Source organism: Cricetulus griseus, chromosome 2 (genome assembly GCF_003668045.3).
Source record: "Cricetulus griseus strain 17A/GY chromosome 2, alternate assembly CriGri-PICRH-1.0, whole genome shotgun sequence".
NCBI lineage: Eukaryota > Metazoa > Chordata > Mammalia > Rodentia > Cricetidae > Cricetulus > Cricetulus griseus.
Window position 1 is genome coordinate 163,580,907 of NC_048595.1, and position 23,457 is coordinate 163,604,363.

The window sequence follows — 23,457 nt, forward strand, 5'->3', positions numbered from 1 at the left end:
TTGCCTCCTGAGTCATTTTAAATCTAGAACAGTCTTTTGTTTTTCTCATAAAACTGATTCAGGAAATAACATCTATGTGAGTTTACATTCTCTATGTATTTTCCTTTGTGGTATCACTAATTTATTCTTCTACCCATACAATGGGAGGTTAGCTATATATACTTTTATATTTCAACCTACAATAATAGATACTGTGAGATTCGGACCAATTACTTGTCTATAAGCCAACAATGTTCTACCTGCTGTAACAGCTAGTGACAAACTGCACCAGTTTGCAGGCTAAACTATCATTCTTCCACACAATATGATCACCCTTTAATGAGCAGTGGCAAAATCTATTTATTAGGGTTGCTTTCTCAGTCTATTCCATCCATTATTTTATTAGCTACAATTCTTTAAAAGAAACTTTTTCCTCATCAGCTAGGGCTCTGTGTTTATCCTAAAACACATTTACTTTAAGCTCAATCAGGTTAAATACTTAAGTATTTCATTTTAACGTCTATCATTTCTATTAGAGTCCTGGGCCTGCGATCAGGCATTACCAAAAACCTTTGTAAGAGCACCTGTCACTGGGCTTGGGGTCCGTCAAGAACATTCAGAACAATCTCATCTCCAGATCCATAAATGCATCTTATAACCCTTTACACAAATGAAGTCACATTCACAGGTCCTGGGCAGATATGGTTGGAGTGGGATCCAGTTAGTGCACTATAACTGATTTACTCTCAAGGCACTTTCTCTAACACTGGAAGTTTTAGTTTTGAATATACAGTCACTTGTATTATCTTACCACATATAAAAGTTTGAAATAATACCAATGTAATTTCTAAAACTAAGATTTTTAGACAAAGTTTAAGATTTCTTTGCAGCTCTATCTACTGCAGACAATCGGCAAACTGCCTTAGAAAGTCATCTGAAATACCCACTTTCTCCAGAGTTGTTAGCTACAAAAGATAGTTAGATATATTTCTTTGTGCCTTCCACTTCTAAAGGATTATTCTTTTCTTTAAATTTTATACTCATTGTGTAAATATACAATTCCAAAGTCACACACTGACAAGTATCTGCCTACCCTATTAGCTTCTTGTCATAGAAACCATTCCTCTAGTTTGTTCTAGTCTGTTGTTTTACAACCATAAACACAAACACACATCCTCTACTCACTCTCACCACACCATTCCTATATATTATGTACAGTACTACTCTGTAACTAGATTGTTGTACCAACTTTATTTCCTGAAGTCATTCTTTATCAGTTCACACACTGAACTTGAAGACAGGCCAAATTAAAGTATCCAAACTGAACCACAGGTGTGTGCAGGGTGGGGATCCCAGAACATGCAGGAAGAAATGTTAATTATGCTTATTTAATGTCTAGTCGTCTCAATTTGAAATGTCTCAGCATGCTGAGCTGTAGCCAAGGGCAGTTCAGTGAGTAGAGCACTTAGACTATAGGTGAAGCTTTTCAATTACCAGCAGTGAAAGGGGGTAAATATTAAAAACTCTCATGAAAACAAAAAAGATGTAGAATAATCAAATTAAATTTTGAGAATGAAAAATGACCTACATTGCCTTATTTCACAACTTAAAAAAAAACAAATTTAAAGAACGTGAACAGCCTTAATAATTACAGAGTAGGCACAGTGGTTTACAATTCTAGTATAAGGATATCCATCAGAGTCTACAGATTTACAGCCTACTTTCCACTAAGGCATCAAGTTACTTTTCAGCTACATAAATGAAAAGCATCTAATACTTCCTCATATCATCCTTCATGGCTAAGCAGTTAGCTCTTGGAGGAGAAATAAGTATTTTCATGACCTTAAAACTTAAAAAGCACCAACCTTAAATTCCTACAAAGAAAACCATCAAAGTTAAAGAATATTTATACCAAAGTTCCACTGAAAAGTAAGTAGGCAAGTCACAGGCTGGGGGGAGTTTTACAATACATACATCTGACAAAGGACTATAATTTAGAATGCATAAAACTAATAATCAAAGAAAATAGTTTGTTAAATAAGAGGAACAAATTACAAACATTAATCAAAGAGAGTAAAAGACCATACTAGGGTGTATTTAATACCACCACTATCAGAAAAATGCAAATTAAAACCAAAATTCAACACTATTTCCTATCATTTAGGATGGTTCTAAATTTTTCTGACAGTGCCAAGTGTTGGTGAGAACACAGACTACCTTAGTATCCTATTGGTGCTGTAACAAATTCTCATACACTTACTGCCTTAGAACAGCACACACAGACTAAGTCAAGGTGTCCGCAAGAGTGGCTCCTTCTGGAAGTTCTCAAAACAAGTTCATTTCCTAGCCTTTTTGGCTGTGTGCCTTTTTGTCACTAAATCTCCCAAACATGTCTAACAAGGAAACTTGTGATTATTTTAGTGTTTATCTAGATTTATTATGCCTATAAAGCCCCCTTGCCATATAAAGTAATATTCATAGGTTCTGGTGACTGCAACCTATATATATGTGGGGAGCATCTGGCCAACTGGATGCCCTTGCACTGCTGATAAAAGTAAAAATGGCACAATGCCTTCCTAAAGAGTTAGGCATACATTTTCCCACAATACCACTGGTTGTGCTCTCAGAAACATAGTCAAGAAAAAGGAACACACTAGGTGGAAAGAAAACCATTCCTGCAAGTTGTCCTCTTACAAGCACTCCATAGCATGTGTCCCCTTCTCCAAAGAAAATAAATGTAAGACAAATTCTTAAAAAGAAATATGAAACCATGTTCTGAAGGGTTCCTGCTTCATGAAGAAGTCTGCCAGACACACTGAAGATGGATGCCCCAATGTTACAGAGGAACTTCAGGTGACTGTCCAGGTAGCGAGATGTCTCTGTCAGATCTAGAGTTTATATATTATCCTTCTGTGGTCTTTGATGGAGTTGAAGACAGATAGTTATGGTTATAGTTTTCTTTAGTTATTATAAAAAATAAGTTACATATAAGACCTTAGACTCACAAAGATAAGATAGATATTTTCTTTAAATCTTGCTAAATGTTAAATATTGTAACTATAGTTCTTACTTAATAATTGTTTTGTTATATATTTTACTATGTTAATGTTAAAACAACCCTTCTTTTTATTTAGAGAGAAAAGAGAAGATAATGGAGAAGGTCCTTCTGGGTTTATCTTAGTGTCTGTTAAATAAGGCACTGTTGGCCAATAGGGAAGCAAGATAGGCAGGACTAGGAGTCCAGGAAGATTCTGGGAAACGTAGTAAAGAGAAGTCTTGTGATCTAGGCAGGAAGTGATATAGCAGGCAAACTCAGAATATAAGCAGGGACAAGCAGGAAATCACTCTCTTCCTCTTCCTCCTTTCTCTGTGGAGTCGCCATGTGATCCAGGCAAGAGAAGACACCTGCTGCTGGCGTCCGATAAGTTCTTATAAAATATTTAGCTCAGTAGTTATGGTTGATAATTAAGACTGAACTAGCAGATAAGAAATCCTAGTCACTGTTCAGCAGCATTGTACCTAATATTAATCTCTGTGTGTTATTTTAGGTTGGGTGGCTTGGCAGAAAGATTTATCGTTACAATGTTCATTTTTTAGAAATGACCTCTGTACCATCTGAGTTTGGTGATACATGCTTGTAATCTGAACCCTCAGGTGACTGAGGCAGGAGGATTATAATTTCAAGGTTAGCTTGGAAAACTCACTAGTGGACAGAGACCGGGAGGGGGAAAGAGCTGTGTTAAGAATGATCATAATAAGCCAGGCGGTAGTGATATACGCACTCAGGAGGCAGAGGCAGGTGAATCTCTTTGAGTTCGAGACCAGCCTGATTTACAAAGTGAGTCCTAGGGCAGCTAGGTATACACAGAGAATTCCTGTCTCAAAGGTTAACAGCACTTACTCCTCTCAGAGAACTCAAGTGCAGCTCCCAGCACCCGTACCAGGTAGCTTACAACCACCAGTTCCAGGGGATCTGCCCTCTGGCCTCCATGGGCAACTGCAAGCATGTGGTGCACATAAACTCACACAGGCACATATACATGGACACAAATTAAAAAAATAAAAATAATGCTCACAGTCATAACTCACTATAGGCCCATACTGGAAACTATCAAAACTATTTTAACATTTTTTAATGTAGTGTATTCAAACAAGATACTGCTCAGAAACAGAATCTGTAAACTACTTACACTACACAACATGGGTAAATCTCAAAAGTATCATGTATACAAAGTTAGATCCACTTATGACTTCCCAAAAGGGACAGAACTAATTTAGTGATAGAAGTCAAAACAACTGTCTCAAAGGCACTGAGGAACAAAATGGGGATGCCTAGGAAGGCACAAAGCCCTCTCTGCAAGGAGTAACACTGTTTCTCTTGTCAGTCACATGAGAGCACATAGAACTGAAAACTTGGAACTATGCATATTTCAAATGTGTGTTGCAAGTGAAACAAATCAATTAACAATCAATTAGAAGGGCAACAGCATCTGAACAAATATACTGGTTTGAAGAACGAATGAAGCTGATGAATGAGTTAAATAAATGTCCTGAAAGCAGTCTCAAAAGCTCCACAACAGCAGTACACACTAAGTCCCTAACACCAAGAGGGAAGAAACTAATTTTCCAAGTCTCGGAGTGTCTTCCCACAACTTGTTACAGGATGTGCTAGTGCAGGGAGGCACATATTTGCAAGAGGCCTGGGGAAATTTTTTGTTTATTGTTTTGAGGACAAAACTGAGAGCCCAAATAACAAGCAAGACAAAAACATTTAAAGCAATTAGCTATGACTGTCATAATAGAGCTACAGTGCAGTAAAAACAAAAAAAATGAAAAATATATTAAGCATCATCTCAGAAGGAGTTTCTACTTTTTAAAAGATCATTTCCAAAGCAGGTATTCAATAAAGAACACAATCTGCTTAAAAACAACTCTCATGATCAAACTAAAAATCACACTCATTTCCCTCAAGAGGAAAATATAGCTAATGGATCCTCAAGAGTCATTCTGAACACCCACCCAAGGATCTCCCATCAATTTAGCTCCAGATCCCATTTAGGGACATATAGGCTCTGTCTAACAAGGCCACATGCAGCACTGACAGCTCTCAAAGTTTATAGACACCAAAAATGCAAATGGAGCTAATTAGATTCTGGATCTTTCCTTAGCAATACAGCAGACCCTGTGGGCAGGAAGGGTTTGCTCAGCTGGGAAGGTATAAGGCAATAAAGGGGCAACAATCAAAACATGACAAGAGCCCTTACACTGTCAATAAGAGCTGACTAATAAAACACAAGCAAACACTACAATACATCAAGCCTCAATCTGACAAAAAAGACATATAAAACTCCATCAGATGCATGATAACCTTCATAACACTAGCAGGAAGCAGATGCTATATTTTTGGTCCTGTTGTATTCCTCTGTACCACAAAGTATTCTCTAGGGAAGCTAACTGTATAATGTCATGTGACACAATTTCTTTCTAGCACAGAGAACATGACTAATTCAACCTTTGAACGGGAGAGGTAGCACAGAAGTGACACCAGAGCAAAAAATCTCAAAACAGAAAGCTCACGGGCTCAGAGTTCAGCATGTCTTTTGCAGCCAGGAAACATTTAAGGAGCTAATCACTACAAAGTGGGTGCTGGAAACACCTTGACAGAACATGAGAGGGGTTAAAGTCAGCACATGTTTGTGCTCTTCAGAAAGACTGTAATTCCAGAGACAGTTCACATGTACTAATTAATGACCAACCGATGTGGGCATTTATGATTCAAAGGTATGTGTCACTGCTTCCTGGTCTAGCAGGCAGTATGCACTGGTGCATTCAACACCATCGGGAACACCAGGGGACAAATCTCAAGAGCAAGGTACCAGTTTATACCCACGGTTAAACAAGCAGGTGTGCCACTCACATGGCTAGGGCCACATAAAATACAAAGAGCTAGCTGGAGAGGCTACACAGGGCCCACGGACAGATGGACCAAGCTTAGCAGACCAACTGCAGACCAACAAAGCCCAAGGCTTGCCTGGAGGCCATTAGCCTGCTGTGGCTACTGAGATCTTTTGAGACAAATCTATTTCCTGGTTAGTGATTGATCCATGTGCCTTGTAAAAAACTGGCAGAAAAAGAAAATTATTAAGACTTTATCTTAAAATTTCTATACTCTTGGTTCAATTATTCCAGTTGTAAGAATTTAGGCTAAAAACAAAAATTAAACTTCTTGACCATCAGCAAAACGCAAGGGATTTTTAGTATTAGGAAAACCCCACTGCATTGTAGTTAGGAGTGAAAATGTGACCTTGCTTATCTGAATTGTTTTTTTTCTACAAAATTGCTTTATGAAAATGAAAACACCTTAAATATAAACCTGCTCTGGGTTATCTGAGTGACGTGACCTGTGCTGCCGCATGTAAGTGTCCCTTAACTTAAAGGATCAATTATGAACAATCTGGAACCAAGCAAACACTTAGTTACCAGCATTAGCTTTCCCTATTACAGTAACCAGGCTGACATCTCTCTGGATGATTCTTACATTATGTCATAACATTTTCAGCAATACTTATTACAATACTGGATGGCCATTTATTGTACTTTAAATAACAAGTATTTAGCCACTGCTTGAAATGCAAATGCACTGGAAATAAATTGACCAGACATGGCAATTTGTTCCAAGTTGAATACATATGGAACAAAAAATAAAACTCAGCTTAATAATCATATCACAATAATGTGACTGATTCATTCATAGAAAAGAGAAGTGTCTTCAAGTGCGGCAGCAAACTCACTGACATGGAGGGATTTGCTTTATTTTCTAGCATCTAAGTCAGACAGTACCTGTTTCTAATTCTAGCAATAAATGATAGTTATATAATGTAGGTTTAAAAGAACTGCCAAAGTCAGTTTATAAAATATCTTACTAAGATCCTAAGATTACTGGAAAGTTTCAATTAGGTAAGATCTGACTATTGAGTTTCTAACAAAGTCTTCTAATTATTGATAATTCTCCAAGTTTTAAAAACAGCATTATCTATATATTTTACTGAACTATGATTCCTCTTCTATGCAGTATTCAACCGTTGTTCTTTTTTTAAACCACTTTTGATGTAAATGATACCGGAGAATATGCATTCTAAAAAAAAAAAAAATTCCAAATGACTAGGATTGTTTTTCATCTTCTGATATTATCTTCTGGAATGCACAAGTTCCATACAAAAAAATTATAAAATTAAGATCAGAAGTGCAATAAATTTCTAAAGAATACATCTGTGCATGAAAATGTGGTATTTGCAGTTATTTTGAACTTGATATCCAAAATGCCATCTAATTTTTCCCCACAAAAGGTCTCATACATTTTGCTAAATTTACTCATTCCTCCACGTATCTTTATTATTGAGATGGGATGTTAAAAACAGTTAAGGTTCTGAGTATAGCTTGCTCTAAGCAGAGCAGGATTTAACATGTGCAAGCAGCACTGAGTTCCATTTCCAGCACCCAGAACATACACTTCACATTACATACCCCTATCCTTTTGACCCACTTGAAATGTTAGGACTTCGAGATGATCAAATATAAGGCATGCCAAATATAGTAAAGAAGCTCTATGCACCTTGCTATTTCCATCATTCCCCTCCAGGTGCTTCTCAGGAAGAACCATCCTGCCTGTCACTGTTCACTTACAGGTTTTGCCACACTGTACATATAAAATTTTCTACACTTTATAAGCTTATGTTGAACCCCACACCCCACTCTGGTCAGCTGCCTTTCTTCACTCAATGTTTGTTGCAACCACTTGTGCTGATCTATACATATATAAAAACCTATACCCTAGATCACTCACTCTAGCTGAATATAGCAAAGCATTGTATGGCCCAGGCCACTGGTGAGTGTCCTCTTTGCAGTTACTTGAGTTCCAGTTTTCCACTAAGTAGGAATCCTCCATATATGGCCTGGTATATATGCTTTTCTACACTATGTAAATGCTGTCCTGGTGCAAGCACTTTCAAACTCTTTAACCCAGAGTCCCACAGCAAGCACACTTCACAGTGCAACCTTGTGCGTTCATGCGTATACTCTTCAGAAACATTGCCCTGCATGCTGTACTCCAGTTCTCTAATGAGCCATGACTGAGTAGAACCACGGTAGCAGATCCTGAGACCTATCAGTTTTAAAAATCAGAAGGGAAAAGGCAGATAACAGGTTTTGATACCATGTTTGTAACCTTTTAAATACATACTAAAGCTACACCCTGAAATATATTATCAACAAGAAGAAATGGGACAGAGGACTCACAAATGTACAATTTTATCAAGTACTAACAAAGCACTTACACTAATTGCTAATCCTAAGGAGAACTGTGAGTCTATTCAATTATCACCAATACTTGACACTGTCTGAACCTTCTAACTTTAGTTATAGGATGGGTTTTATATACAGGGGTCATGATAAGGACTTTGGGGACACCTTCACCACTGCTGACTGTTTAAGGTTCTATTTCTGACAAACCCTTGTTCATATTCACTATCTTTTGTCTTAATTCACAGCAATCATGTATATATTCAATTACATCTTCAGGCAGCAAGTGACTTTTGAAGATCTTTTGTATATTTTAACTTTTCACATTAGTGTTGTCTGATGCATCAGCAATTTTAAATGTTATTTGGTACTATACATTATTTCTATCATGAAAATCATCCCATGTGGTGCTACCTTCTATGAATCTAAGGCACGTAAAATTCCACCTCTAGTAGCCAATTCAATTTGGAATACATTTACAGATAGTGTGTCTTCCCTCCTCAATACAGACCACATAGTGCACCAGCACCATGACTTCCAAGTTTTCTCTGACATTGTATGACACTATGTTTTTGGGCTCTTTGATTTTCTTCTGGTAGTCTACACCTGCAGCAAATACCACTGTGCATTAACCACTGAAGCTATAAATGAATCCCCTTTCACCTGCTGGAATTCTCACTAGGATGACACTGAATTTACAAATTACTGTAAAAAAAACTGACGGCTCTACTGATACTGTTTCTTCCTATACACACAAGGCAAGTATTTCTTCCTATAATTTGAACTGGGAGTTATATTTGCTCCTTCTAGGTATTTTGTAGTTTGTGTTGTCATTTTCAATAGCACACACTGACTTTTATGATTTTAAAAAGCAATCTTATTGAGGCATAATTTGTATATAAAATATAAATGTTAAATATGTAATTTGATGAATTGTTTATAACTACCATCTCAATCAACAAAGCCTTTCATTCAAGGTTCTCACATTCCTTCAATCTACCTTTCTCATCCATGCAGCTGTTTACTGATGTGATATGTAACTAAATACCAATTCTATCAGTTATACAAATTCATAGGTTTAACAATTTTTATTTTCTTGTCTTCCTAGTTTTCTAAATATTTTTGTTTTAAGTGCTGATTTTTACAAGTTTCTCCTGTCTTCTATCATAACCTTCCTATGGTATTCTCCTTTGCCATGATAATTTTGTCAATGCAATGAATTTCATTTACAAATTTGCTAATGTTCAATCATCCTTACGTTTAAGGCAAATTCCGCATTAAGGCAGAATTATGGATTTTTTTTTGAGTCAATACTAACATTTTACCACCAACTTTTACCATGTTCATTAAGTTATTTACTAACATATTCTTAGGCTTCTAAGGCTCTCATAGAACTAACTGCACTGCTGATCAAGAACTTTTGGTTTGCTGTAGTGTCCAAGAAAGAAAGCAGGTCTTTACACGCACCCCAAGCGCTGTACTTGAACTACATACATTACTAGTACTTTCAGGCTAGGGAAACCGTATTCCCATCATTCTATTATAAATGTTTTCTAATTTTCACTGAGGAGTTCCTCACACCATACCTTCAAAAGAATGTATTTTATGGGAGACAAGAAGATCAGTGGATAGGTATGCTTGTCAAACAAGCCTGGGGACCTGAGTACAATTTGTAACATCCAGGTAAATGGGAAGAAAAACAAACTCCACAAGTATGCTGTGGCAGGCAGACCCCATCATATTTTAAGTATGTATTTTACTATCAACTATGTATTAGGGGACTATTATGTTGCTGACTTAGCTGCATTGGAACCAAAGAATGTGATTTAAGGAAGTAACTTCTGAAGCCTTGCTTGGGAGTCTAGCACATAATTAATTTTTGTAAAAGTCCATGATTGAGAAACCACATACTTCTGTCGTTGTGGAGGGTTTGCGAACTGCCCCACTCCAGAACCGTATACTTTTGTCATTCTGACTTGTTTTTCAGTGATGAGGACTGAATCTAGAACCTGAGCTATACTCCCAGTCCCTTGGTCACTTTTTAAAATCTATCTTTTCTTAAATTACACAGAGATGTGTTAAAATTTTTCTATTATAAAATATTTATTCTTCTAGTTCTGTTAATTTTACTTTATAGATTACTTAGAAAATCCCTTTCCATTTTTTTTTTTACTATTAAATTATACAACCATACTTTCAGGAATCTCCAAATCAAAGCTCTAATCCAAAATGTGACACTTTTTTAGTCCAACGTGAAACAAATGCAGAATTCCACACCAATGACCTCATGTATTTGGTTGTAGTCAAAATATAAGCTCACTAAAAATACTGTACAAAATTAGTTTCCTACTATATGTACAGGGTATATATAAACATGAACATACTCAGATTTGTGCCCCATCCCCAAGACATCTTTTTATGTATATGCACATATTCCAAAACAAAACAAAAATTCAGTAACACTACTCATCCCAAGCATCTAAGACTTCCAATTTATTCCTAATAAAACACTGAATTGTATTTTTTAAAGGTTCATTTTCCTTTCATCCGTAAATTTAACCTAACATTATCTTCCAGGATATGGTGGTTTGAATGAAATGACCCCTGTAGCCCCAGGCATTTGAATAGTGGTTCCCACAATGGTTGTGTTTTGGTTGGTTTAGGAAGTATGGTTTTGCTAAGAAGTGTTATCCCTGGGACAGGCTTTGGCATTTGAAAATCCACACACCATTCCTAGTTCACTCTCTGCCTCACAAGATGCTTTCAGCTGCTCTTTGGCAATCATGCCTGCCTGCTGCCACCCTTCCACTCCACCCACATGACAACAGCACACTCTTACCTTTCTGGACCCACAAACCCTTCTACATTAGTCACAAGCCCTTTCTTCTCTAAGTTGCATCAGTCATGGTGTTTTATCACAGCAAGAGAAATGTAACTAATACAACACAGGCTTATAGACATACTTAATCTCTACCATTTTATGTTTTCTAATTTCTATATATTTATTCACTTTTTTCTCCATCCCTCCCTATGATCAACTTTTCATTTCTATCTGCCCATCCTCACAGATTACCAAATCATACATTATATTTTAATTCTTCAAAGGGTGACCCTTAAAACTGAATGGGAAACCTGAACTCATTAGTGGGTTACCAGTAAAGACAATAGACTATTAAAAGGGATAATAAAAGTAATTCTGAATTATAAATAGTAATAAAGGATCCAGATACAGTGGTACATACAAAATCTCAGCTACTAGGGAGGCTGCAAAGGATAATCTCTTCAATCCACAAGTTCAAGACCAACCTGGTGAAAATCAGATAAAAGTCCCTAGGCTTTCCCTTAAAAATAGTTAAGTGAATTTTTAAGAAAAAAAGGCTCTTAAGAATAGGGAGAATAGGTTACACAAAAGGGAACAGAGCTCGTAGGTGAAAAATGGACAAATACTAACTGTAAACAACTTAGGTCAGCCAAGGAGAAGCTCAGAAATACCAGGCTAATCCAAAAACTGAAATGGGGGTTGGAAAGGAGAAGATAAAACTGACAAGGAGGCCGGGTGTTGGTGGCGCATGCCTTTAATCCCAGAACTCGGGAGGGAGAGGCAGGAGGATCTCTGTGAGTTGAGGCCAGCCTAGTCTACAGAGCAAGCAAGAACAGGATGATCTCCAAAACAATACAGAGAAACCCTGTCTCCAAAAACCGTGGGGAAAAAAAAAAAAACCTGCAAGGCTGGAGGAGAACTGATCCTTAGGAATTTCATCCTTAGAGCAACTCCCCACCTTCTATGGATTAACTGCTTCTGTCTCACTACCGTGTGGGGTAAAACAAGTCCTGACCGGGAAACAGCTAGGTTATCACTAACAGAGTAATATTCACACACTACAGACTTTCCCAAGCCCTGTCCTGTTGCTGGGTCCTGGCTCATAAACAGCTAGACTTCTACCTTGTTGGTCAGATTCTTATACCCCAAACCAGAACATAAGTGTTCCCACATAGAAGAGGCTATCACAACTGCAATACAGCAAAGGGTCAAAACCCATCTAACACCACAGCTGGTGACAGGGACACCTCCCAATGCTGAGGACAAAGATGCAAAGTTGAAAGATGAAAAAGAAAAAAAAAAAAAAAGCCATACGGATAAAAGGATGAGAAGGCTCTGGTTTTCTCAACACAGCACTAAGTTCCCAACCTGGATTTCTATTCTCCCAGAAATGAGGAAATGCTCACTGTGGTCTGACTTAGTAGTGATCAGTGATACTGAGTGTATTTCAATGCCTCTACCCATTTGTACATCTTCAAAGAAACATCCACTTGAGTCCTTCACCCATTTTTTAGTATTAAATATTCTGGATAGTAACCTTTATAAGACATTCTATTTCCAAGAACAATCTATCACTTCTAGAATTATCTTCGAATTTTGTTTACTTTGATGCACTGTCATAAAGTCCAACTTAACTCTTCCATTTGTGCAGGCACTTTTGGGGTCATAGTCACAAAACTACTGCCAAGTCTCATACCAATTGAGCTTAGTTCTTCTCACTTGGCCACTCTTTCTCCTCCCAGTCACTTGTGTATTCTTTAAATATAAGAGACAAGACTGTACAGGTACTCGGTGAGGTAAGGTATCTTCTGCAACACTGTTTCTAGTATCACAAGACTAAAAGTAATTGAAATGTTCACCAACAGAGTTCTGGTGAAACATAGATGAAAGACTATCACATACCTCGGTAAAGGTACTTGCCACCAAGCCTGATGACCTGAGTTAATCCCCCAAATACTTATGCTAAACAACCAATTTCTCAAAGTTGTCTTGTGACCTCCACAAGCATACCATGACATATGTGTGCATGCACAAGTGTGAATGTGAATACAACACACAGAATATGTAAAATGTATAAAAGACAAAATGTTAACATAACCAGAACAAAAGGCATACTGACTAACATAAAGGGATCCATGAGATGAACTTTCAAGTATAAAATGTGACCATATGTGCTAAAGGCAAAGTTTATCCAAGGGTGCTTACAGATGAACAAAAGCTTGGTAGCACTATTTGTCTTTGCAAATGCAGATGAGTGGCAAGGTCTTAACGTATTCTCTGATTGTCAAGATAGACTAACACACTCCCAACATGTGTATCATGACACATTCAACTGTGGTTGTAGCTTTTTTTTTTTTTTTTTACATTTACTCTGCTTCACCTTCCTGTGGTATTAAAATCCAGCTGGAAACTAGTATTTCCTAGCTCCTCCCAGAAGCAGATGTTTCAATAACACCAGAAGCAGCTTGACTTTTGACTTACTTTTCCTACTATCTCTCCGTTTCTCAACTAAACACATGAGAAACTATGTAGTCTCTTTTATCTGACACTTCTGTGTGTTTGCAGTGGGAGAAAAGGTCCTACCCTATGTCTGTTCTGGCACATTTGTCTATATCACCACAGGAAATTTTGAGTGTGCATGATCACACATACCTTTGATCCCAGCACTAAAAGGCTGAGTCAGGTAGCTCTCAAGTCCCACTCCTGGGCAACACAAGATCTTTTCTGGGAAAAGCAAGCAGTGATGAAAGGAGCACAACCATTTGAGAAAAAGACTATAAAACTTGACATTTCATCTAAGAGAATAGGAGAAAAATCTGACAAGAAAAATCCTTACTCAAATTTGAAATGGAGAAGAGAAGCAGGAATTAAACACAGAAAACAAATACAGGGCTGAAGAGGTAGCCTAGTGATAGAGCTCGTCTAACATGTAAGAAGCCCTGGGTACAGTTCTCGTGGGGGGGGGGAAGGGAGGGGGAGGGAGAGAACTATTTTAGACTGTTGGCACTCTATATTCAAACACAGCACACTAAGCAGAGAAAAGAAATCACCAGTGACCTGTAATTTCCTGTTTTAATCAAAGAAATCATTAGTAATGAAGGCGATAAGGATTTTTAAAATTAAAACATAGAAGGATATAACTCGGTGGTAGTGTTTGCTAAGTAGATTCAATCCCCACCACTACACCTCCAGATTAAAACATATATTTAAAAAAAATGAAAACTAGATATCTCAATTCTCTTAGTAACAAGGTTCCTTCCAAAGTTTTAAGGTAGTAAAGAAAGACCTAAGTCAGTCACACGGAGGATGGCAGGTTATGTGCCTTTTAAAGTAGAAAAAATTTACATGTGCAATTTTATGAACTGTTACAAACAAATGTGTGTCTGGATTTAACCCTTGAAACAAGGGGTGAGCTCTGTGTAGAGAAGTGATTCCATTTAGTTTAGTGAAGATCCACCTGACACGGAGTGAGCCATGTGTAGACAACCTGTTCCATGCCAGCCAAATGTATTCCTTCAATAGGCTGTGCAGAAGCTGCATCTCTATCATCAGCTTGGAAGCATCCAACTTGCCCAGATCATAAATGCACACCAGCACAAGACTGCACAGGCCCAAATGCAAGTCAGCAGAGAGCCATGTTCTCTTAATGGCCTTTCTAGTTCCCAAGTCTGTCTTTCTTACTCTTGAAACATCACCTAGTATCCATGTCAATCATGCAGCAGTGCTTATAGGCTGCAAATTCAATTCAGCACATTTGGGTGGCTGGTGCCAGCAGAACTTTTTCTACAATGGTTAAAGTGGTCCTTTACCAGGGATGTCTAATACAGTAGCTAATACCGATAATATGGACATCTGAAGTTAGATTAAAATTAACTAAATGTAAAATTTAACTTCAGTTCCTCAGCCACATCATCTGTATTTCAAGTGCTAAACAGGCACCATAGCTGGCTGCCACCTGACACATACATAGCCCAGAATTCTCTAAAACTCCTGCTCCCCAAGAAAGCTTCAATGACATCATCTGTGAGCCAAGAATGAAGGGGTGGGGAAGAAATAGGGCTTTAGCCACTGCTCACTCCTCTTCCTACTATTACCACCACTTAAAACACACACATACACCTTATTTTGCATCTTTTCACAGAATAGTCTTCCTTCCTGAACACATTAAACCTACAAGTACCCCACCCAAAAAAAGAAAAAGAAGCTGGGATTTGCAGATAAAGAAGTGCAAGCCTTCCTTTGGCTCCAACTACACAAAGGCTTCCTATTTACAGACTTTGCAGACTTGTGACCAACGAAATTCCACATTTTCAAAAATTGTGAATCTAGAAAAATCAGTAACAAATTTCCAAATTTGAACAACAAATTTAGAATTTGTTCAGGATTTCTTCATGGGTACAGCAGTAAAGACTGTCGAAGCCAGGACAGTAGAAAGGAAATGGGGGGAGATGATGAGGTGGGGAAGAGGATTAACCAAACTAATGCCCTATGAAAGAGTCATATGGAAACCTACCATTTTGTAAGACAACTTAAAAATAAATGTAAATAAAAAGAATTTGAAGGCTAGTACTCTGCACAGGTAGATAATGCTGTTCCTAAAAGTCACGTGCTATTAAATGAAAAAATCTGATGCCAGGCTATTAGATACCTTTCCATGAGTTGTTATGAGTGAGATCCCACCCCCACGCCCTGCAAAATGTATGTGTGTGTGCATGTGTATAGGCTATTGCCATTTCTCTTTTTAATCACCAAAACTTCATGATTCCTCTAATGCCAAAGATATCACACTTTGATTTCAGCACATAAAGAAATCAAGCTATAACTAAGCTGGAAGATTCTCACTGCTGGTTAGCTTTTACAGTACTGAAAGGGAGAAAAAAAAAATCAACTGTTTGACGTAGCTACAAGTCTTTTGAGGTACCACCCTACCAATCAAGATGTGCCCACAGGTGCAATAGTGGCATGACTGTTATGGAGACAACCAACCATTTTCTGATACTGTAAATCTGGCCACAAGCCCATGACTGGAAAGGTCACAGGTCATAAGGAAGAACCTATTACTGGTGTTTTGCTAAATGGGCATGGTACCAAACTGTCTTCTAAACAGTTACAAACTATCTTCTGAAATGAGTGGGTGATATTCATGTAGAGATCATAACCCGCTGAAGAGCTCATAATAATAAGAGATGTTAAGTGTGCAGACCTACAAGGGACATCTATACCACCCTCCTCCAAGGCTTAGTAAGGATCATCAACAGAAAAATGTAAGAGCCAGAAGATGGGAAGGAGACTGCAAACCTGGCAGTGATGACAGCTACTGGGGGTTACCTGCACAAGACTGGTCCCATCAAGATTCGATTACAGATAGAGGAGAGGCTCATTAAGGTCCCATTGCTATAAGCAGTCAATGGTGCTGGGGCAAGGGGAGTCATATTCCTCAGTGGCATAGTCACCATTAAATTATTTCTTTTCAAGTAACCCACAACGCATGCTTATGCAAGCACCTCTATAAACAGCAACAGGTCAAAAAAAAAAAAAAAGCATGAAAGTGGAAAAGGGATCTGTTGAGAAGAGGTTTGGTGGGAGGTGGAGGGGAGTAAGAAAGGCTAACCAGGGGGTTATTGACAAAGGACATTATACTTGTATAAACCTATGAAAGAATGTTTTTTAAAACAAACATAAAGACACAGCAAATCACCAGGCAACTCCTGAGAGTAGATTCAGTTATGATTAAGCAAAATAGACTGAGCTACAGACAACTCACATTGCAGGATCCAAGGGAAGAGGGTAGATCACAAAATCACCCTAACATGTCTAGCCACCTGGCCAAACTAGAGGCAATGCCTAAATCCAACTGACTTGACAAAATTGTATTTTTCCTATATCAAATTACTGAAGTGAATTAAGAACAATGTTTAATGACATAAATCTAGAATCATAAACAAAGGCATCACCATCACAACATTACAGAATATAACTACAACTCATTAGTGATGAGCAATAAGTCCCTGTACATTTTTAATGAAAAAAACTAGTTTATTACAGCTAAATCAGGCAAGGCTGTTTATTAAAAGACCACCAATAAGTATTTGATACAGATTTACAAAATAACCCTGAGGTAGGAAGGAGGACCCAAATAAAGTCATCAGACATATTAGCTTACACCTGTAATCTCAGCACTTGGGAGTCTGAGTCAGAAGAATACAGAGTTCAAGGCCAGCCTGATCTACACAGAAAGTTTGAGGCCAGTCTGAGAAAGTCTCATCTACATAGTGAGCCCCTATCTCAGTAAGTACTTTTTTTTCAAAATCAAAGCTAATAACATGAAGAACCGAGAAACCCTGACCAGAGGTGGGTGCACTGTTGACATTTGCTCTGTCCAGGAAATTTCTAGCACTGTCTCTCAAAGCCTGAGTGAAAACTCTCACCTAACACCACCAAGCTAACAGAAACAATGGACTTCTCTCCAGTGTGATCTGGCGCTGTGTTCCTAGGGTCACCTTTCTTGAGTGCTGGCTAGCAGAAAGACTTTTCAGTGTGAAAGCAGAGCTGTGGATCTTTCCTGTAGTCCTAGGCTACAACACAATGCTGTACCCTCTCTGTTAGCCATCCTGAATAATGATCTAAGTATATTAAGTAGATAATAGGGTCTTTAAAAGGGTTTTGTCAAAACCAAATTTAAGGTTATCTCTGCTATCCCCTCCAGACAGCTACCTGCTTTCTCTTAATAAAGAGGGTAAGTTACAAGTCCCCTATCCTATCTACTCCCCCACCACACCCTGCCAAACCTCCTACACTAACCATGATGTACTAGTTTCAGTCTACTGTGGACTTAGATGCCAGATAACTTTGTCGAAAACATTTTAAATAAATACCACTAGGTTCTAACTAAGGACCTGAAAGGACCCCCTCTATGCTTTATGGTACCAACTTGGACAATTAGGCTGAAGGTCTAGAGGCTCAACGTGTTTCTCATCCCAATTTATAGGAGGTCAGGAAAATAGTACTAGCAAATCATCTGCATTAAGAAGAGCCCAGATAACTAACTAAAGAACAAGAACGTTAAACTGACAGAATCCTGTCTCAAAGAATGTTCTCAACTTAATTTTATAACAATCTTAAGAGGTAAAGGCTACTCCTTTCACTTTTAGTAAGAAAACCAAGACTTGGGAATTTAATTTACCAATACCACAACCTAGAAACCAAATACCAGCCCTAGGGCTTTGAATCCAAACTCCAAGGCCATTCAACTGCATGACAATGCTGCCCAATCAGTATTCTTGGCTCAACTATTTGCATACAATATTCCTTTCACTGGAACCCAAATGACTCAAGTTCCTTTTCTTTCCTTAACCACTTTCTTTAACTAAGAGCAATGGTTAATGAAACTGAGACAGAAGTAAAGTTAGCAACTGTACATCTCTGCTCAACAAGCACGTTTCTGAAATATCAGCCCTATCTTCAGTTTGAATGAACTGCAAAAAGTGGCAGACACTACCCCCACCCCAACAAAGAGATTGTTCTTAGTGACATAAGAGACATCCCATCTCCCCTAGTGCCACCCTTTACACGTGCAAGTATACTTAAAGAACTTACTATGAAAGAATTTATTGACTGCTCAGATACAACTTATACATAATTTTCTCACTGTGGGGTCTTGGCCACGAGACATGAGGAGTTGTTACTTTCCCAATTCCACTAGGGAATATTGGTGTAACTAGCCACTGAAAAAGTTTGTGTAGTGAGCAAGTCTTACTTGTCCAGTAGAGTGATGATACTTAATTCTTTATAGTCACTTTTCTGACACACCTTTGCAATACTTAGTGGAAAACATCTTTGCACCTGTAAGTGCAGAAACCAAGGTCTTAAAAATGTCTCTTCTGCTTCTACTCAGACAAAGCATCTAAAAAGATATGCCTCTCTCCACCCCCTAAAAAGGATTCTTGTCCAAAGAATATGAATAAACCTCCATCTGCCAGACTGCACTATATACAGCTCCTGCCTGCACTACAAAAGCACCTGTATAAAAAAGGCTGCTACAAACAGCCTTCTGGAGTCCAGAGCATTAAACCAGGAGAACAGGCCCAAAAGTCAGATCTGAAAGTTTTGACAAATATAAAAACCCAAAAGGTCCTTAGCCACCAGTTCATACAGCTGAACTGAGTTAATTTGCTTGTTTGTTCACTCACAATCTCCCTAATGCAAAGTCCTGAGGTTACAGTTACATTTCGTTATCTACAGTATCAAAGCTATCAAACAGAGAAGGGGATTGCTTGCTACCAGCTTTAGTAGCACATCTGTTCACCTGAAGGGAAGGACTGTGTACAAAACCAGCCCCAACAGTCTTACTGAGAGTTCAAACACATAACCAAGCCTAACAGGCCACAAACAGGAAATTACTCTGCAGTTTCTCCCAAGACTATTACTTTATGAACCATACAGATTGCATAGCTGTTTAGTGACAAGTACCTTAGAACCCTGAAGACCAAACTTTGCTGAACACTTACAACATGAAATCACTTTAGGTGTAGCTACAATATAGAAAACACCAAGCTTTAGGAGCAGTATCTGGCTAAGGAACACAAGTGAGGTTTGTAATCACAGTACAGTAATTAAGTCCGGTCAGTGAGCAGTCTTAAATTCAATTAAGTAAACTGGATTTTAACATTAAGCATGTAAGTGGACACTCACTTTACAAATGTCCAAAGATCTGAACGATTTTTCTTACCACCCAGGTAAGTTTATGCAAAAACAAAAAGAAAATTTAAAAATAACAGCAGTGTTACTTTATGAATTTAACATAAACATTTTCCAAATGACCTAAGAGAAAAAAAAATTCTCTATGGAGTTGTTTCATAGTTAAATGAAAGGGAAAAAAAAAAAAAAAAAAGACCTTAAACTATAATACTTCTCCCATGTCTGGATTCCATCTGCTTCACTAACTCATGAGTTGAAACTATTCCAACTTCATTTTGACTACTTAACACTTCTCTGTAAAGGGGGAAATTGCTTTTTACAGGGATCAAAGTAAACTAATAGTAAAGATATTTCCAGCAAGGCAGCAACTGTATTCTTGTGTTAGGCTCAAAGGAAACATCCTTTGTATGTTGTTACCAGGACAACTGAAATCAGAAAAAAACTAAAAGGGACTTTGGAAACTGACATATCAGGGTACCATTTTTAAAAGATCTTCAGGTACATTTGGCTGGTGATTCATTTATTCACGTCTATCATTAATTTAAAACATCATCATTTAGAATATCCCAACAAGGCCTAAAGTAAGGCAGAATTATTTTCACCCGGGTGTATTTTTCTTTAATTGGTCTGACAACAAACAGGTAGTTTTTGCCTTTAAGGGCAAAAGGAAGGAGTAACAAAACCACCCTCAATTTTTATTTTTCTTTTGTTTAGGTTCTCAAGGAAACCATAACATGCAAGGGTAAGAATACAAAACCTAAAACAAAATAAATCCAAGCACCTATTGTGAAAACCAAGTCTGAAATATGTGCAATCAATTAGCATGCCTCCGAAAGGCGTGTGATTAGAAACTAATAGGCTGCACCCACGGAGCAACTTTCCCAAGTGCGTGGAGGATGAGCCCGGGAGTCTCAGCCACGAGCGTGTTTGTGAGTACACAGAGCGAGCGATTCGGAACCCGCGACAGTTACGGTTAACAAAGGCTACAGAAAAGAAAAAATAAATTAAAAAAAAAAAAAAGGAAAAAGTGGAAACAAACTACCACACGCCCCTAACTCGGCTCCCGGGCCCTTCTGAAACGCAAACGGCGAGTGCGGTCGCGCCGGGACTGAAGCGGGCCGCAGCCAGGCGGGGCGGGGCGGGGGCTCGCGGCCCTGCACGGCCCGGACCCGCCGGCCCGCGCGCCACGGCCCGCCACACCCCACACGGGCGGCCACGTGACCCGGCCCCGCACACCCCTGACCGGTCCTCCCGGCGCCCCGGCTTTACCTGCACCGAGTGCCAGGTCCCGCCCCGTCCGAGCCGAGCCTCGGACCTTTTGTTCCTTCCTCTTCCGACGGGCTCTGCGCTGCCGGAGGAGTGGGCGCGCGCAGGCGGAACTGCGCCGCGGGCCCCGCCCGCCCCAGGCCCGCGCTCGCCGCGGCCGAGCGGACGGGTGGAGAGGGTGGGAGGGCGCCGCCAGCTCCACTCGGCGCGTCCCGCGCCCCGGCCTTGCCTGCACCCCGCGCCGCCGCCCTCCGCCCCGGCCGCCGCGCACCTACCTCCGGGCGGCTCGCTTGGCGCTGGCGAGCTGCAGGCTGGCGAGCTGATCCTCCGCCGCCGCCGCGCGCGGTAGCCCCGCCTCCCTCCCTGAGCCGCGGGCCCCGCCGATTCGCCGGCGCAGCCCCGGGCTGGCACCCTGCCGCCCGCTGATTGGCGCCCGCGGCCGCCCGTTAGGCGTGAGGCACGCCGGCCGAGCGGGACGCGCACGGAAGACGGAGGGAGCACGGCAGGGTCGGAAGGAGGCCGGGCGCCGCAGGCAGGGCCGGGGGCCGGAAGCGGGGCGGGGCAGGGCGGGCCGCTGCCTCCCGCTCCGGCCCGACCGGCGGCACCGCCAGCCAATCAGCGAGCGGGGAGCCCGGGGTGTGAGCAGCGTGTCGGGGGCCTGGAATCGGAAGGGAGACGTCGCTCGCTGATTGGTCCCGCCTTCCCCGTCGAGCGTGAGGCGAGGCGCGGCCGGGCGGGGTGGCACGCCCGCGGTTGCGCTTGAGTTCGTGTCCGGCGCGCTCCCACGGGGCTCATGGCGAAGCGCGGAAGGCCGCGCAGCCTGCCACGCCCGCAGACCCCCGCCTCTCACCCCCCCACCCCGGCGCCTCTGGGTGGAGCGCCGCGGCCCAGCCCTCGCCCACCTTCGTCGTGAGGCCGGAGTGGACACGTGCTCGGGCCCGGGCCCGGGCCCGCCCCCAACCCGGTCTGAGCCTCTGGGCCGGCAGAGCTCGGGAGAAACCCGAGTGCTGGCCGCAGAGGGGTGCGCCCTATGCAAATGGTGGGCGGGGCCTTGTGGCGGGGCCTGGGGGGTGGGGGGTGCGAAAAACCGCGGAGTTAGAGAGTTCTCTTGTCGGTGCGGTTTGGGATAGGGCTAGGCAGCAGCTAGGTGTTTTTCTCCAACCCGAACCTTGAGTCCTTCTGAAGTCGAAGTATTAATTAATGATGCCTGTTTCGAATGCTCACTGTAAAGTGTGAGCACCTGGCAGCGTGCCCCTGGATTTGCTGTCCCTAGCTGGTTTTACCTTCACTATGCCCTGTTCCTAGGCCCCAACTTGTCACCTTTACCTATGGAAGTCCCCAAACTTAAGACTACCCACAGCGGCGTAACCAGGTTCATCGGTAATTTTAACTTCACCCTGGCAGACAAAGATTGAACCCCAAGTAATCGCCTCCAGTGTTAAGCACCTGTGTTAGACAGGAAGCATAATAAACCCAAATTTGAAATGTCTTTTTCTGTTTGCTAGTGATAAAGACAATACCATAAGACACTTTCCTTGGCTGATTGTCGTGCTCGCATATACCCACCTACCTACCTCTTCATAGGTTTCCTGGAAGATTCAAGCTAATCCAGCAAACCTCCTAGCAATACAAAGCAGTCCTGGAACTTGAAGCAGTTAAGAGTGAACTATTCCCTGTTCTCATATGTGAGGACATCCTAGAGAAGGGACCTTCATTTGGACCTTGAGTTATTTGGTCATGCCTCTAGACTTACAGGTTTTTTAAATTGGCTTTCAAAATCTCTGCCACTATTCTCATGGGAAAGTTGTGAAGAATCCCACATATAAGCCAGTCATAGTTTTCAATTCGGCTCTAAAAAAATCCAAGGCTTTTGACAAAGTGGTACTCGAAATGATAACACCAACTTACATAGTTATATGCTGATGACATCATAAATGGAAATAAAGAGAACAAGACTTTGAAACTAAAGGAAAATTAAGGATCATTAACTTCCCTTTGTGAACAGATATTTATGCTAACATGGACTTAGCAGAAATTCACCTGCACAGAGGGATTTGGGTGTTTCTTCTGTTAACAATTTCAGAGGAAGGCCACATAACTCCTATTTTAATAGTTTGTGGGCAGAGGATGTTCTTCATTGGTAGAGCTCTTGTCTCGCCCACTCTAGGCCCTGGTTTACCCCCCAGCACCACCAAAATAAAAGTTAAGTTTGAGAGGCACCACTTCAGGAGATCCCTTGTCTCAACTTCCCAAGGCCACCTGGGTGTGTGGTTAAGGCAAATGATACTCAAGTTAAAAGTAGGGAAACTGGTTCTGACTTGCAACCCTTCTTTATACTGATAGACATCAACAGTCTTAATACAGAATGGCCTGTTAAAAATGGTCTTGAATCATAA

General features: G+C 40.4%; 1 protein-coding gene across 4 annotated transcripts in view; it reads right to left on the reverse strand.

Moving 5' to 3' along the window:
- Window positions 1-21,988, reverse strand: part of Smad2 (SMAD family member 2) — a 67,779-nt gene extending 45,791 nt beyond the window's left edge. The window contains exon 1 of one of the 4 annotated variants that reach the window (XM_027397925.2): window positions 21,964-21,988. The gene's annotated coding sequence lies outside the window, so the exon portion shown is untranslated. Of the gene's footprint in view, window positions 1-21,064; window positions 21,208-21,336; window positions 21,610-21,963 lie in introns of those variants that run through there. The other 3 variants (XM_035440050.1, XM_035440048.1, XM_035440049.1) reach the window with 3 other exon arrangements.
- Between the last annotated feature and the right edge of the window lie 1,469 nt (window positions 21,989-23,457).